The 10,000-nt window shown below is 59.8% G+C and overlaps 2 non-coding genes across 2 annotated transcripts; both read right to left on the bottom strand.

The window, feature by feature from the left end:
- Positions 1 to 662: 662 nt before the first annotated feature.
- Positions 663 to 815, bottom strand: LOC142767941 (5.8S ribosomal RNA). The gene has a single exon (XR_012885155.1). It is a non-coding gene; the product is annotated as a 5.8S ribosomal RNA (ribosomal RNA).
- A 1,719-nt stretch (positions 816 to 2,534) lies between these two features.
- Positions 2,535 to 4,349, bottom strand: LOC142767988 (small subunit ribosomal RNA). The gene has a single exon (XR_012885194.1). It is a non-coding gene; the product is annotated as a small subunit ribosomal RNA (ribosomal RNA).
- Between the last annotated feature and the right edge of the window lie 5,651 nt (positions 4,350 to 10,000).

Here is a 10,000-nt window from a genome sequence, read left to right as displayed (position 1 = left end):
AAGCTTCGCCAACGTTTCGCCAACTCGTGCGGGAGACTTTTTCCGCTTCGCGGCAAGTCGTCGCGCCGTGCTCTCCGCATCAACCGCGTACGCAGCGAACCGCAAACGTCGGGCGCAGCCTCCTCACCTCCCTGCGCTTTGCGCGCGAACGTTCCCTGTTCGCGCGGCAAAGCCTGGAGGAGGCACGGCCCCACAGCGTGTTCGAGCGCCCGGTCTACGGGACACCCTGCTTACTTCGAGGGCAACAAGCGCAACGCAAGGCTGCGATCTCGCGCACTTTGCGCACGGCTGGAGAAGCTTTGCTGGCCGGCTTTCGCTCCTCGTGTTTACCGTGCGTTAAAGTTGCGCGTCCGTGGCTCTCGCAGCTCTTGCGCGCCCGGTCGCAGAGAGGAGTACGCAACCTCGACCGCACTTTCCCTGCAGGCTTCCTTCCGACTCGAAGTCCTGCGGCGGTCTCAACGAGGTGCCACATCCTCAATGCAGTCGGTCGCCCCCGTTTCGGTTGGGCTCTGGCACGACGGTCGCCACCGTCTCGCCCTTGAGTGGCCGCTGTTGGCGCTCGCTGTGAGGTGTTCAGCGTGCTGTCCGTGTTGCCGACGCGGTCAAAACGAGTCGACGGCTCACGTTCCCTTGTGCGCCGAAGGCTCTCTTGATATGTGATCCGACCCTCAGACAGACGAAGCCAAGGGAAGACCCAAGGCCGCAATGTGCGTTCAAAGAATCAGTGCTCAGTGTGTCCTGCAATTCACACCAAGTCTCGCAGCTGGCTGCGTTCTTCATCGACCCGAGAACCGAGTGATCCACCGCTTAGAGTCGTGAAAAAGTGTTTGTTCAATTCCGTACAGTCAAAACCAAACGTTTCTGGCACTCGGCCAAACAGTGGCCAAGAAGGGCGCTTTTCAGCGCACGCTTGGACTCCAAAACTCTGCCGCGCCTTTTTCGGCTGCCGCAAATCGAGCAAACGGTGTGTTTCGGACGGCGTTTCGCTTCCGCTACTTGCGAGTGCTTTCGTGGTCCACCCCTCTATAAATACTCGGGAGGCGTCGAAGCCGGTTCTCCAAGCCGGACCCGTAGGTATCGTTGTGTGCTCGCTCTCATTGGCCCGCCTAACCAGAAAATGCCTGCGGTACACCCATTTGGATAAGAGTGCACGCAGATGCGGGCCTCGACGGCTACACATTTCCTCGGGCGGCCGCCTCCCGGCCTCCGTGGAGCGCGGGATGCACGGTCCCATCGACAAGCCTCTCCCGTTTTTACCGTGGCGTCGCGGTTCACCACGGCGGGCGGGTCGGTCTCCTCCGCATAAAAAGGGGGACCCCCGCTTTTTGTTCCACGAAATCGCACAAGCTTTTTTCGCATCCACGGTTTGCCACCGCACACCAAAATGCCGATCCGGCTGCCTACTTTAGCCAACAGGTGGAGCCAGGCGCGCCGTACTTGCGCGGCACTTCCCACGTCCACCGAAGTCGGTGCCAAGGACCACTTCCGGCGCCGGAGCCGCGTACGAGCCTACTCGAGGCGGAAGAACGAAGCCAGCAAGGGCCTGGCCGCAAGTGCGTTCAATTGTCGGGACGTCCAAGTCCCTCGTTCTTCCGTGCTTCCTCTTTCGGCAAGTCGTTGCGGCACCTTCCCAAAGCGCGCAGACCCGCTAATCGCGACGAGCGCGACGTGGCCGTGCCGCCTTTCCCTCGGCAGCAAGCAAAACGCCTGGCAACGTCGACGCTCCCCTAACCGCGATCTCGCACCGTGTTTCGTGTGGCGAATTCAAAAGCCGGCCGGCGCTGCTGCAACCATTACGGTCGGTACGCATACGCCGCGGAGGGCGGGACGGTCATCGGAGCGTGCGGTTCCTCCATCGAGTACTGCGCACCTCGGCCGTCGCATCGCCGTGCCATGACCGGCCGCGCGTCAACGCGAACCGGTGCCAGCGAGATCCCTCGCCTGCAAGAACCGACCGGCAGCCTCCGTCACCCGAGGACGCGGAGGCGCTTGCCGCGGACGGCGGGACGGTATGCACTGGTGCACAGCGGACCCGTCACATCGCCAGTTCCTTGACCGACCGCCGACGCTTGTGCCGTTCCTCTCGTACTTGGCAGTCGCCGCGCGATTGTCGGGTCTCGTTCTTGCACGCTCGAACGGTCGGGAGGGCACTCGGCTGGCGTTTCGGGAACGCGCAGCCTCGCCTTCTACCGACGTAACCACGACTCGCCGTTCGCGCTCCGCCGCTCCTGTTTACAGTACTAGGCGGTCCCGCAGCGGTCGGGTCGCGCATTTCGAGCGCTTCGAGCCACGGTGCAGTGGCGGGTCGAAAGCCGACCTATGAGTGCGTTGCGCCGTTTGTACCCGCGTCCGCCACCTGGCCGACCGTCCAAGGTCGCGGTGTTGGCGTCCGCTGGGCGCAACAATTTGTCACGGGGTGCCGCTCCACATTCAGGCAGCCCCGTGGGGAAAAGCCGACCCCGCGTCCAAACGGGGTCAGCGGCAGAAAGTGTCGGGCGCAGACGCAGCTGAGGCGCTCACCCTTCACAATCCGTTAATGATCCTTCCGCAGGTTCACCTACGGAAACCTTGTTACGACTTTTACTTCCTCTAAATGATCAAGTTTGGTCATCTTTCCAACAGACCGGCGCAACCGAAAGGCCGCGCCGGACATCGGTCCGAAGACCTCACTAAATCATTCAATCGGTAGTAGCGACGGGCGGTGTGTACAAAGGGCAGGGACGTAATCAACGCGAGCTTATGACTCGCGCTTACTGGGAATTCCTCGTTCAAGGGGAACAATTGCAAGCCCCTATCCCAATCACGAAAGAAGTTCCACGGGTTACCCAGTCTTTTCAGACAGGGATAAAGACACGCTGCTTCCTTCAGTGTAGCGCGCGTGCGGCCCCGGACATCTAAGGGCATCACAGACCTGTTATTGCTCTGTTTCGTGCGGCTAGGAGCCGCTTGTCCCTCTAAGAAGGTTGTAAGGTGCTGGGAACCCCGCACCTATTTAATAGGCTAGAGTCTCGTTCGTTATCGGAATTAACCAGACAAATCGCTCCACCAACTAAGAACGGCCATGCACCACCATCCACCGAATCAAGAAAGAGCTCTCAATCTGTCAATCCTCCCAGTGTCCGGGCCGGGTAAGTTTTCCCGTGTTGAGTCAAATTAAGCCGCAGGCTCCACTCCTGGTGGTGCCCTTCCGTCAATTCCTTTAAGTTTCAGCTTTGCAACCATACTTCCCCCGGAACCCAAATACTTTGGTTTCCCGGAAGCTGCCCGCCGAGTCATTTGAGTAACTCAGGCGGATCGCTGGTTGGCATCGTTTATGGTCAGAACTAGGGCGGTATCTGATCGCCTTCGAACCTCTGACTTTCGTTCTTGATCAATGAAAACATTCTTGGCAAATGCTTTCGCAGTAGTTCGTCTTGCGACGGTCCAAGAATTTCACCTCTAGCGCCGCAATACGAATGCCCCCGTCCGTCCCTCTTAATCATTACCTCGTATTCCAAAAACCAACAGAACAGAAACGAGGTCTTGTTCTATTATTCCATGCAAGTTTATTCAGGCGACTCGCCTGCGTTGAGCACTCTAATTTTTTCAAAGTAAAAGCACCGGCCATCTCGAGGCACACAATGAAGTGCACCAAGAAAGAACCGGCATGATGTTCAGTCCGAGCCGTCGCATCGGGTAGATGCACTACTCGTCTGGAACTGAGATCCAACTACGAGCTTTTTAACCGCAGCAGCTTTAGTATACGCTATTGGAGCTGGAATTACCGCGGCTGCTGGCACCAGACTTGCCCTCCAATTGATCCTCGTTAAAGGATTTAGAGTGTACTCATTTCAATTACGGGGCCTCAAAAGAGTCCCGTATTGTTATTTTTCGTCACTACCTCCCCGTGCCGGGAGTGGGTAATTTGCGCGCCTGCTGCCTTCCTTGGATGTGGTAGCCGTTTCTCAGGCTCCCTCTCCGGAATCGAACCCTGATTCTCCGTTACCCGTAACAACCATGGTAAGCAAGTAACCTACCATCGAAAGTTGATAAGGCAGACACTTGAAAGAAACGTCGCCGGCTCGTGGCCATGCGATCAGCACAAAGTTATCCAGAGTCACCACACAATACGGGCCGAAACCCGATCGATCTTGGTCTAATAAAAGCACCCGTTACCCAAAGGGCTCCAGGCTCACTGCATGTATTAGCTCTAGAATTGCCACAGTTATCCAAGTAGGAAGAAACGATCTAAGGAACCATAACTGATTTAATGAGCCATTCGCGGTTTCGCCTTATTTCGGCATGTACTTAGACATGCATGGCTTAATCTTTGAGACAAGCATATGATTACTGGCAGGATCAACCAGGTAATCGTTCGACTGCGCGTCCGTCCTCGCCTTCGGCGGGCCGGACGCAGTCTGTGTGCGGCGGAGGCCACCTTCAGGCGCCCCAACACGCTTATTTTGCACTCCGAGATGACGGCGTTCGAGCTCGCTACGGCACAACCTTCCCGAAAGACGAGTGGGAGCCGTGCGGCAAGAAGCACGTTCATGCTCGCTCTTTTTCGTTGCATCGACTCGGTCGCGCCGTGCGGGTTGCCCAAGCCCGCTGCACTGTCGGTGGACCGGCCGGAACTAGCAACGGAGCCGAGACTGCAAAGCCGCCAGACGACGGGTCACGCCCGCGTCTTCGGCGCTTTCGCATCTGAATCGCCCGAGGACGACACGGAACACACCTCGATATCGTGGTAAAACGGCACCGTCCGACAACCAGCCCCTAACGCATCAAGCGGATGAGGCTGCAGACGACTGCCGTGGATTCCCCTGGAGCAGACCCGAGGACACGCTTGACGAGGCCGAAGCCCGCCGCATATCAGACACCCGGTCGCTTTCGCGTACGCCGCTCACGAGAACCCCCACATAATAGCAGCGATAAGTACCCAGACCTCCTTGGGCACTAATACGAGCGTACTCGAGAAAATTTCACCGCGGGTGTGCCCCGAAACGTGTGGCACGTTGAGCGTGCCACAAGTCTACGTCGCTCTCAAACCCGCCGAGGTCGTAGAATTTGCGACCCTACTCACGAAATTCCCACCGAGGATACGGCCGCAAACGTACCGCACCTTGGGTAGGCCACGAGTTTGTGCAACACTACGCTGACGGCACAGCACCGAGGTCGTACGCGCACGCACGGGAAAATTCCGCCGCGGTTTCTGCCGAAAACGTGAGGCACCACGACTCTCCGCAAGTTCGCGTCGACTGCGAAAGACCGAAGTCGTGAACGACGTGTCCGCTACTCGCTGCCGACACGCTGGACACCAAACGTACAACGACTCGACGGCGTCGTAGAGGCCCACGACGCGGTTTTCCTTAACGACGTCTCGGCGTGGCACCGACAGGTTAGAACGGCCGACCAACGTTCCCTGTCCGCCGTTCGGCTCAGTCGAAGGGCTCGGCGACTTCGGCAACGCTGCGAAGCCGCACGGTGACGCACGCCATGTCCCCATTTTTTTTTTGTCTTTCTGCGTCTGCCGGGGTGCCCCTATAATAGCAGCGATATGCACCCAGACCGCCGTGGGTCGCTCGCCCCGGCTGACGTGGTTTTTCGTACTCCTGCGGCGGTCGCCGTCAAGCACGTCCAAATACGCTACTTTCGTGGGCGCATTCACGCTCTTTCGCTTCGCCGGAGTGCCAGCACTCACTCTGCCAAAAACGGCGAACATCCGAGCGGCGGTTCCCACTTTTGCGTCGGCGTCGCAAACCCCGCCCCGGCAGACGAGGTTTGCCGTACTCGTGCGACGGTGGCCGGCGGGCACGTCGAAAGACGCCGATATCGTGCGCGAATTGGCGCACCTTGGCTTCACCAGAGTGCCGCCACTGACTCCTCCAAAAACGGCGAAGATCCGAGCGGCGCTTCCCACTTTCGCATCGGCGTCCCGAACTCCGCCCCGGCTGACGCGGTTTACCGTACTCGTGCGACGGTCGCCGGCGAGCACGTGGAAAGACGCCGATATCGTGCCCGAATCGGCTCCGTTCGGCTTCGCCGGAGTGCCAGCACTGGCTCGGCGAAAGACGACGAACATCCGAGCGACGGTTCTCACTATTGCGTACGCGTCGCAAACCCCGCCCCGGCAGACGCACTTTGCCGTACTCGTGCGACGGTCGCCGGCGAGCACGTAGAAAGACGCCGATATCGTGCCGGAATCGGCCCCGTTTGGCTTCGCCGGAGTGCCAGCACTCACTCGGCCACAAACGGCGAACATCCGAGCGGCGGTTCCCACTTAGCCGTCGGCGTCCCGAACTCCGCCCCGGCAGACGCGGTTGCCGAGCTTGTGCGACTAGCGACCGCGAAGCCGTCTCGCGACGCCGCTTTCGTGCGCGGCTCCCACTGCGACCTGGGTCACCCGAGGTCGACGAGCAAAAAAGAATGTCGAAAAAAAAATTTTTTTTTTGCGTCTGCCGGGGTGCCCCTATAATAGCAGCGATAAGCACCCAGACCGCCATGGGTCGCTCGCCCCGGCTGACGTGGTTTTTCGTTTTCCTGCGGTGGTCGTCGTCAAGCACGTCCAAACACGCCACTTTCGTGGCCGCATTCGCGCTCTTTCGCTTCGCCGGAGTGCCAGCACTCACTCTGCCAAAAACGGCGAACATCCTAGTGGCGGTTCCCACTTTTGCGTCGGCGTCGCCAACCCCGCCCCGGCATACGCGGTTTGCCGTACTCGTGCGGCGGTGGCCGGCGGGCACGTCGAAAGACACCGATATCGTGCGCGAGTCGATGCTTCTTGGTCTCGCAGGAGGGCCGCCACTCACTCCTGCAAAAACGGCGAAGATCCGAGCGGCGCTTCCCACTTTTTCGTCGGCGTCGCAAACCTCGCCTCGGCAGACGCGCTTTGCCGTACTCGTGCGACGGTCGCCGGCGAGCACGTCGAAATACGCCGATATCGTGCCCGAATCGGCCCCGTTTCGCTTCGCCGGAGTGCCAGCACTCGCTCGGCCAAAGACGACGAACATCCGAGCGACGGTTCCCACTATTGCGTACGCGTCGCAAACCCCGCCCCGGCAGACGCGGTTTGCCGTACTCGTGCGGCGGTGGCCGGCGGGCACGTCGAAAGACGCCGATATCGTGCACGAATTGGCGCTCCTTGGCTTCACCGGAGTGCCAGCACTCACTCGGCCAAAAACGGCGAACATCCGAGCAGCGGTACCCACTTAGCCGTCGGCATCCCGAACTCCGCGCCGGCTGACGCGGTTGCCGAGCTCGTGCGACTAGCGACCGCGAACGCGTCTCGCGACGCCGCTTTCGTGCGCGGCTCCCATTGCGACCTGGGTTACCCGAGCTCGACCAGCAAAAAAGAAGGTCGAAAAAAAATTTTTTTTTTCTGCGTCTGCCGGGGTGCCCTATAATAGCAGCGATAAGCACCCAGACCGCCGTGGGTTGCTCGCCCCGGCTGACGTGGTTTTTCGTACTCCTGCAGCGGTCGCCGTCAAGCACGTCCAAATACGCCACTTTCGTGGGCGCATTCGCGCTCTTTCGCGTCGCCGGAGTGCCAGCACTCACTCTGCCAAAAACGGCCAACATCCGAGCGGCGGTTCCCACTTTTGCGTCGGCGTCGTAAACCCCGCCCCGGCAGACGCGGTTTGCCCTACTCGTGCGACGGTCGCCGGCGAGCGCGTCGAAAGACGCCGATATCGTGCGCTAATTGGCGCTCCTTGGCTTCTCCGGAGTGCCGCCACTCACTCCTCCAAAAACGGCGAAGATCCGAGCGGCGTTCTCCACTTTCGCATCGGCGTCCCGAACTCCGCCCGGGCTGACGCGGTTTACCGTACTCGTGCGACGGTCGCCGGCGGGCACGTCGAAAGACGCCGATATCGTGCCGTAATCGGCCCCGTTTGGCTTCGCCCGAGTGCCAGCACTCACTCGGCCAAAAACGGCGAACATCCGAGCAGCGTTTCCCACTTTCGCATCGGCGTCCCGAAGCCCGCCCCGGCAGACGCGGTTTGCCCTACTCGAGCGACGGTCGCCGGCGATCACGTCGAAAGGCGCCGAATTCGTGCACGAATCGATGCTTCTTGGTCTCGCAGGAGGGCCGCCACTCACTCCTGCAAAAACGGCGAAGATCCGAGTTGCGCTTCCCACTTTTTCGTCGGCGTCCCGAACTACGCCCCGGCTGACGCGGTTTACCGTACTCGTGCGACGGTCGCCGGCGGGCACTTCAAAATACGCCGATTTCGTGGGCGCATTCACGCTGTTTCGCTTCCCCGGAGTGCCAACACTCACTCTGCCGAAAGCGGCGATCATCCGAGCGGCGGTTCCCACTTTTGCGTCGGCTTCGCAAACGGCGCCCCGGCAGACGCGCTCGTGCGACGTACTCGTGCGACGGTCGCCGGCGAGCCCGTCGAAAGACGCCGATATCGTGCTCGAATCGACCCCGTTTCGCTTCGCCGGAGTGCTGCCAGTCACGGCGCAGAAAACGGCGAACAAGTGTTTTTTTTTTCCTAGAATTTGTGTTATAGAAGGCACATTTGATATCGGACGATAATTTTCAACTTTATCACGCGCACCGATTTTCGTGTAGAGGTTTGCAAGTTTATGGGAATTTCTCCACTTGGAATAATGCGATTTAGTAGTACTACGAGAACTTCATGGATGTACTCAAGGGTACGGGGCAAGTCAGTTACGTCAACACCTGCAGATTTTTTACACTTCAAACTGAAAATTGTTGGTTGTGAGTCCTCGTGTGATATTAAAGGCCGATTCGCTAACACATAGAACAAAGAAAGAAAGGAAGAAAAAACGCCCGCGCTCGCTCAAGAAACCTGGGTTCGCAACAAGTGGCAACAACAAGCAACCGAGCGAGTGCGCCAAAACCCGTGGCGGCCGAACAAACGCGAAGTCCCAACCGCGTCAGCCGGGGCGGCACGGGACAGGAAAAATCACTTCAGCCGGGGCGGCGGGGCACCGAATAAACCTCGTCACCTCGTCGCAGGATAAAAGAGGAAACAAAAAGTCTAAACAGCGTCTGCTGGAGCGAATGCGTAATAAAACAACAACAACAACAAAAAAAAAACACCCGCGCTCAAGAAGTCTGCAATCACCACAAAAGGCGACTGTGACCGAGCAGCGTCAGCCGGGGCCGTGCGGAAACGGAAAAACTGCGACTACCGGGGCGTCGAGGCACCGAAAAATCCACTTCAGCCGCGGCGAAAAAAAAAACAAAAAGAAAGACGGAGGGGGGGGGGACCACGTCTGCCGGGGCGAAGGAAAAAAAAACGCGTCTGCCGGGGCGAGCCCGGGTGCGGCACCACCGGGAAAACTGTGGCAAACAGACATGGCGATCGAGTGAGTGGGCCGCCAGCCAGGCTCAGCCAAAAAGTGCAAAGTCCGAACTGCGTCAGCCGGGGCGGCAAAAACCGCGTCAGCCGGGGCGGCGCAAAAAACCGCGTCTGCCGGGGCGGCACGAAACCGCGTCAGCCGGGGCGGCGCGAAAACTGCGTCAGCCGGGGCGAAAGAAAAAAAAAACGCGTCTGCCGGGGCAAGCCCGGGTGCGGCACCACCGGGAAAACTGTGGCAAACAGACATGGCGATCGAGTGAGTGGGCCGCCAGCCAGGCACAGCCGAAAAGTGCAAAGTCCGAACCGTGTCAGCCGGGGCGACGCAAAAACCGCGTCAGCCGGGGCGGCGCGAAAACCGCGTCAGCCGGGGCGGCATGAAACCGCGTCAGCCGGGGCGGCGCGAAAACTGCGTCAGCCGGGGCGGCGCGAAAACCTCGTCAGCCGGGGCGAGCGAAAAGGGGGGGGGGAACCACGTCTGCCGGGGCGAAAGAAAAAAAAACCGCGTCAGCCGGGGCGGCGCAAAAACCGCGTCTGCCGGGGCGGCACGAAACCGCGTCAGCCGGGGCGGCGCGAAAACTGCGTCAGCCGGGGCGAGCCCGGGTGCGGCACCACCGGGAAAACTGTGGCAAACAGACATGGCGATCGAGTGAGTGGGCCGCCAGCCAGGCTCAGCCAAAAAGTGCTAAGTC

Source organism: Rhipicephalus microplus, chromosome 7 (assembly GCF_043290135.1).
Source record: "Rhipicephalus microplus isolate Deutch F79 chromosome 7, USDA_Rmic, whole genome shotgun sequence".
NCBI classification, from domain to species: Eukaryota; Metazoa; Arthropoda; class Arachnida; order Ixodida; family Ixodidae; genus Rhipicephalus; species Rhipicephalus microplus.
This window is presented reverse-complemented; position numbering and strand designations above follow the sequence as displayed.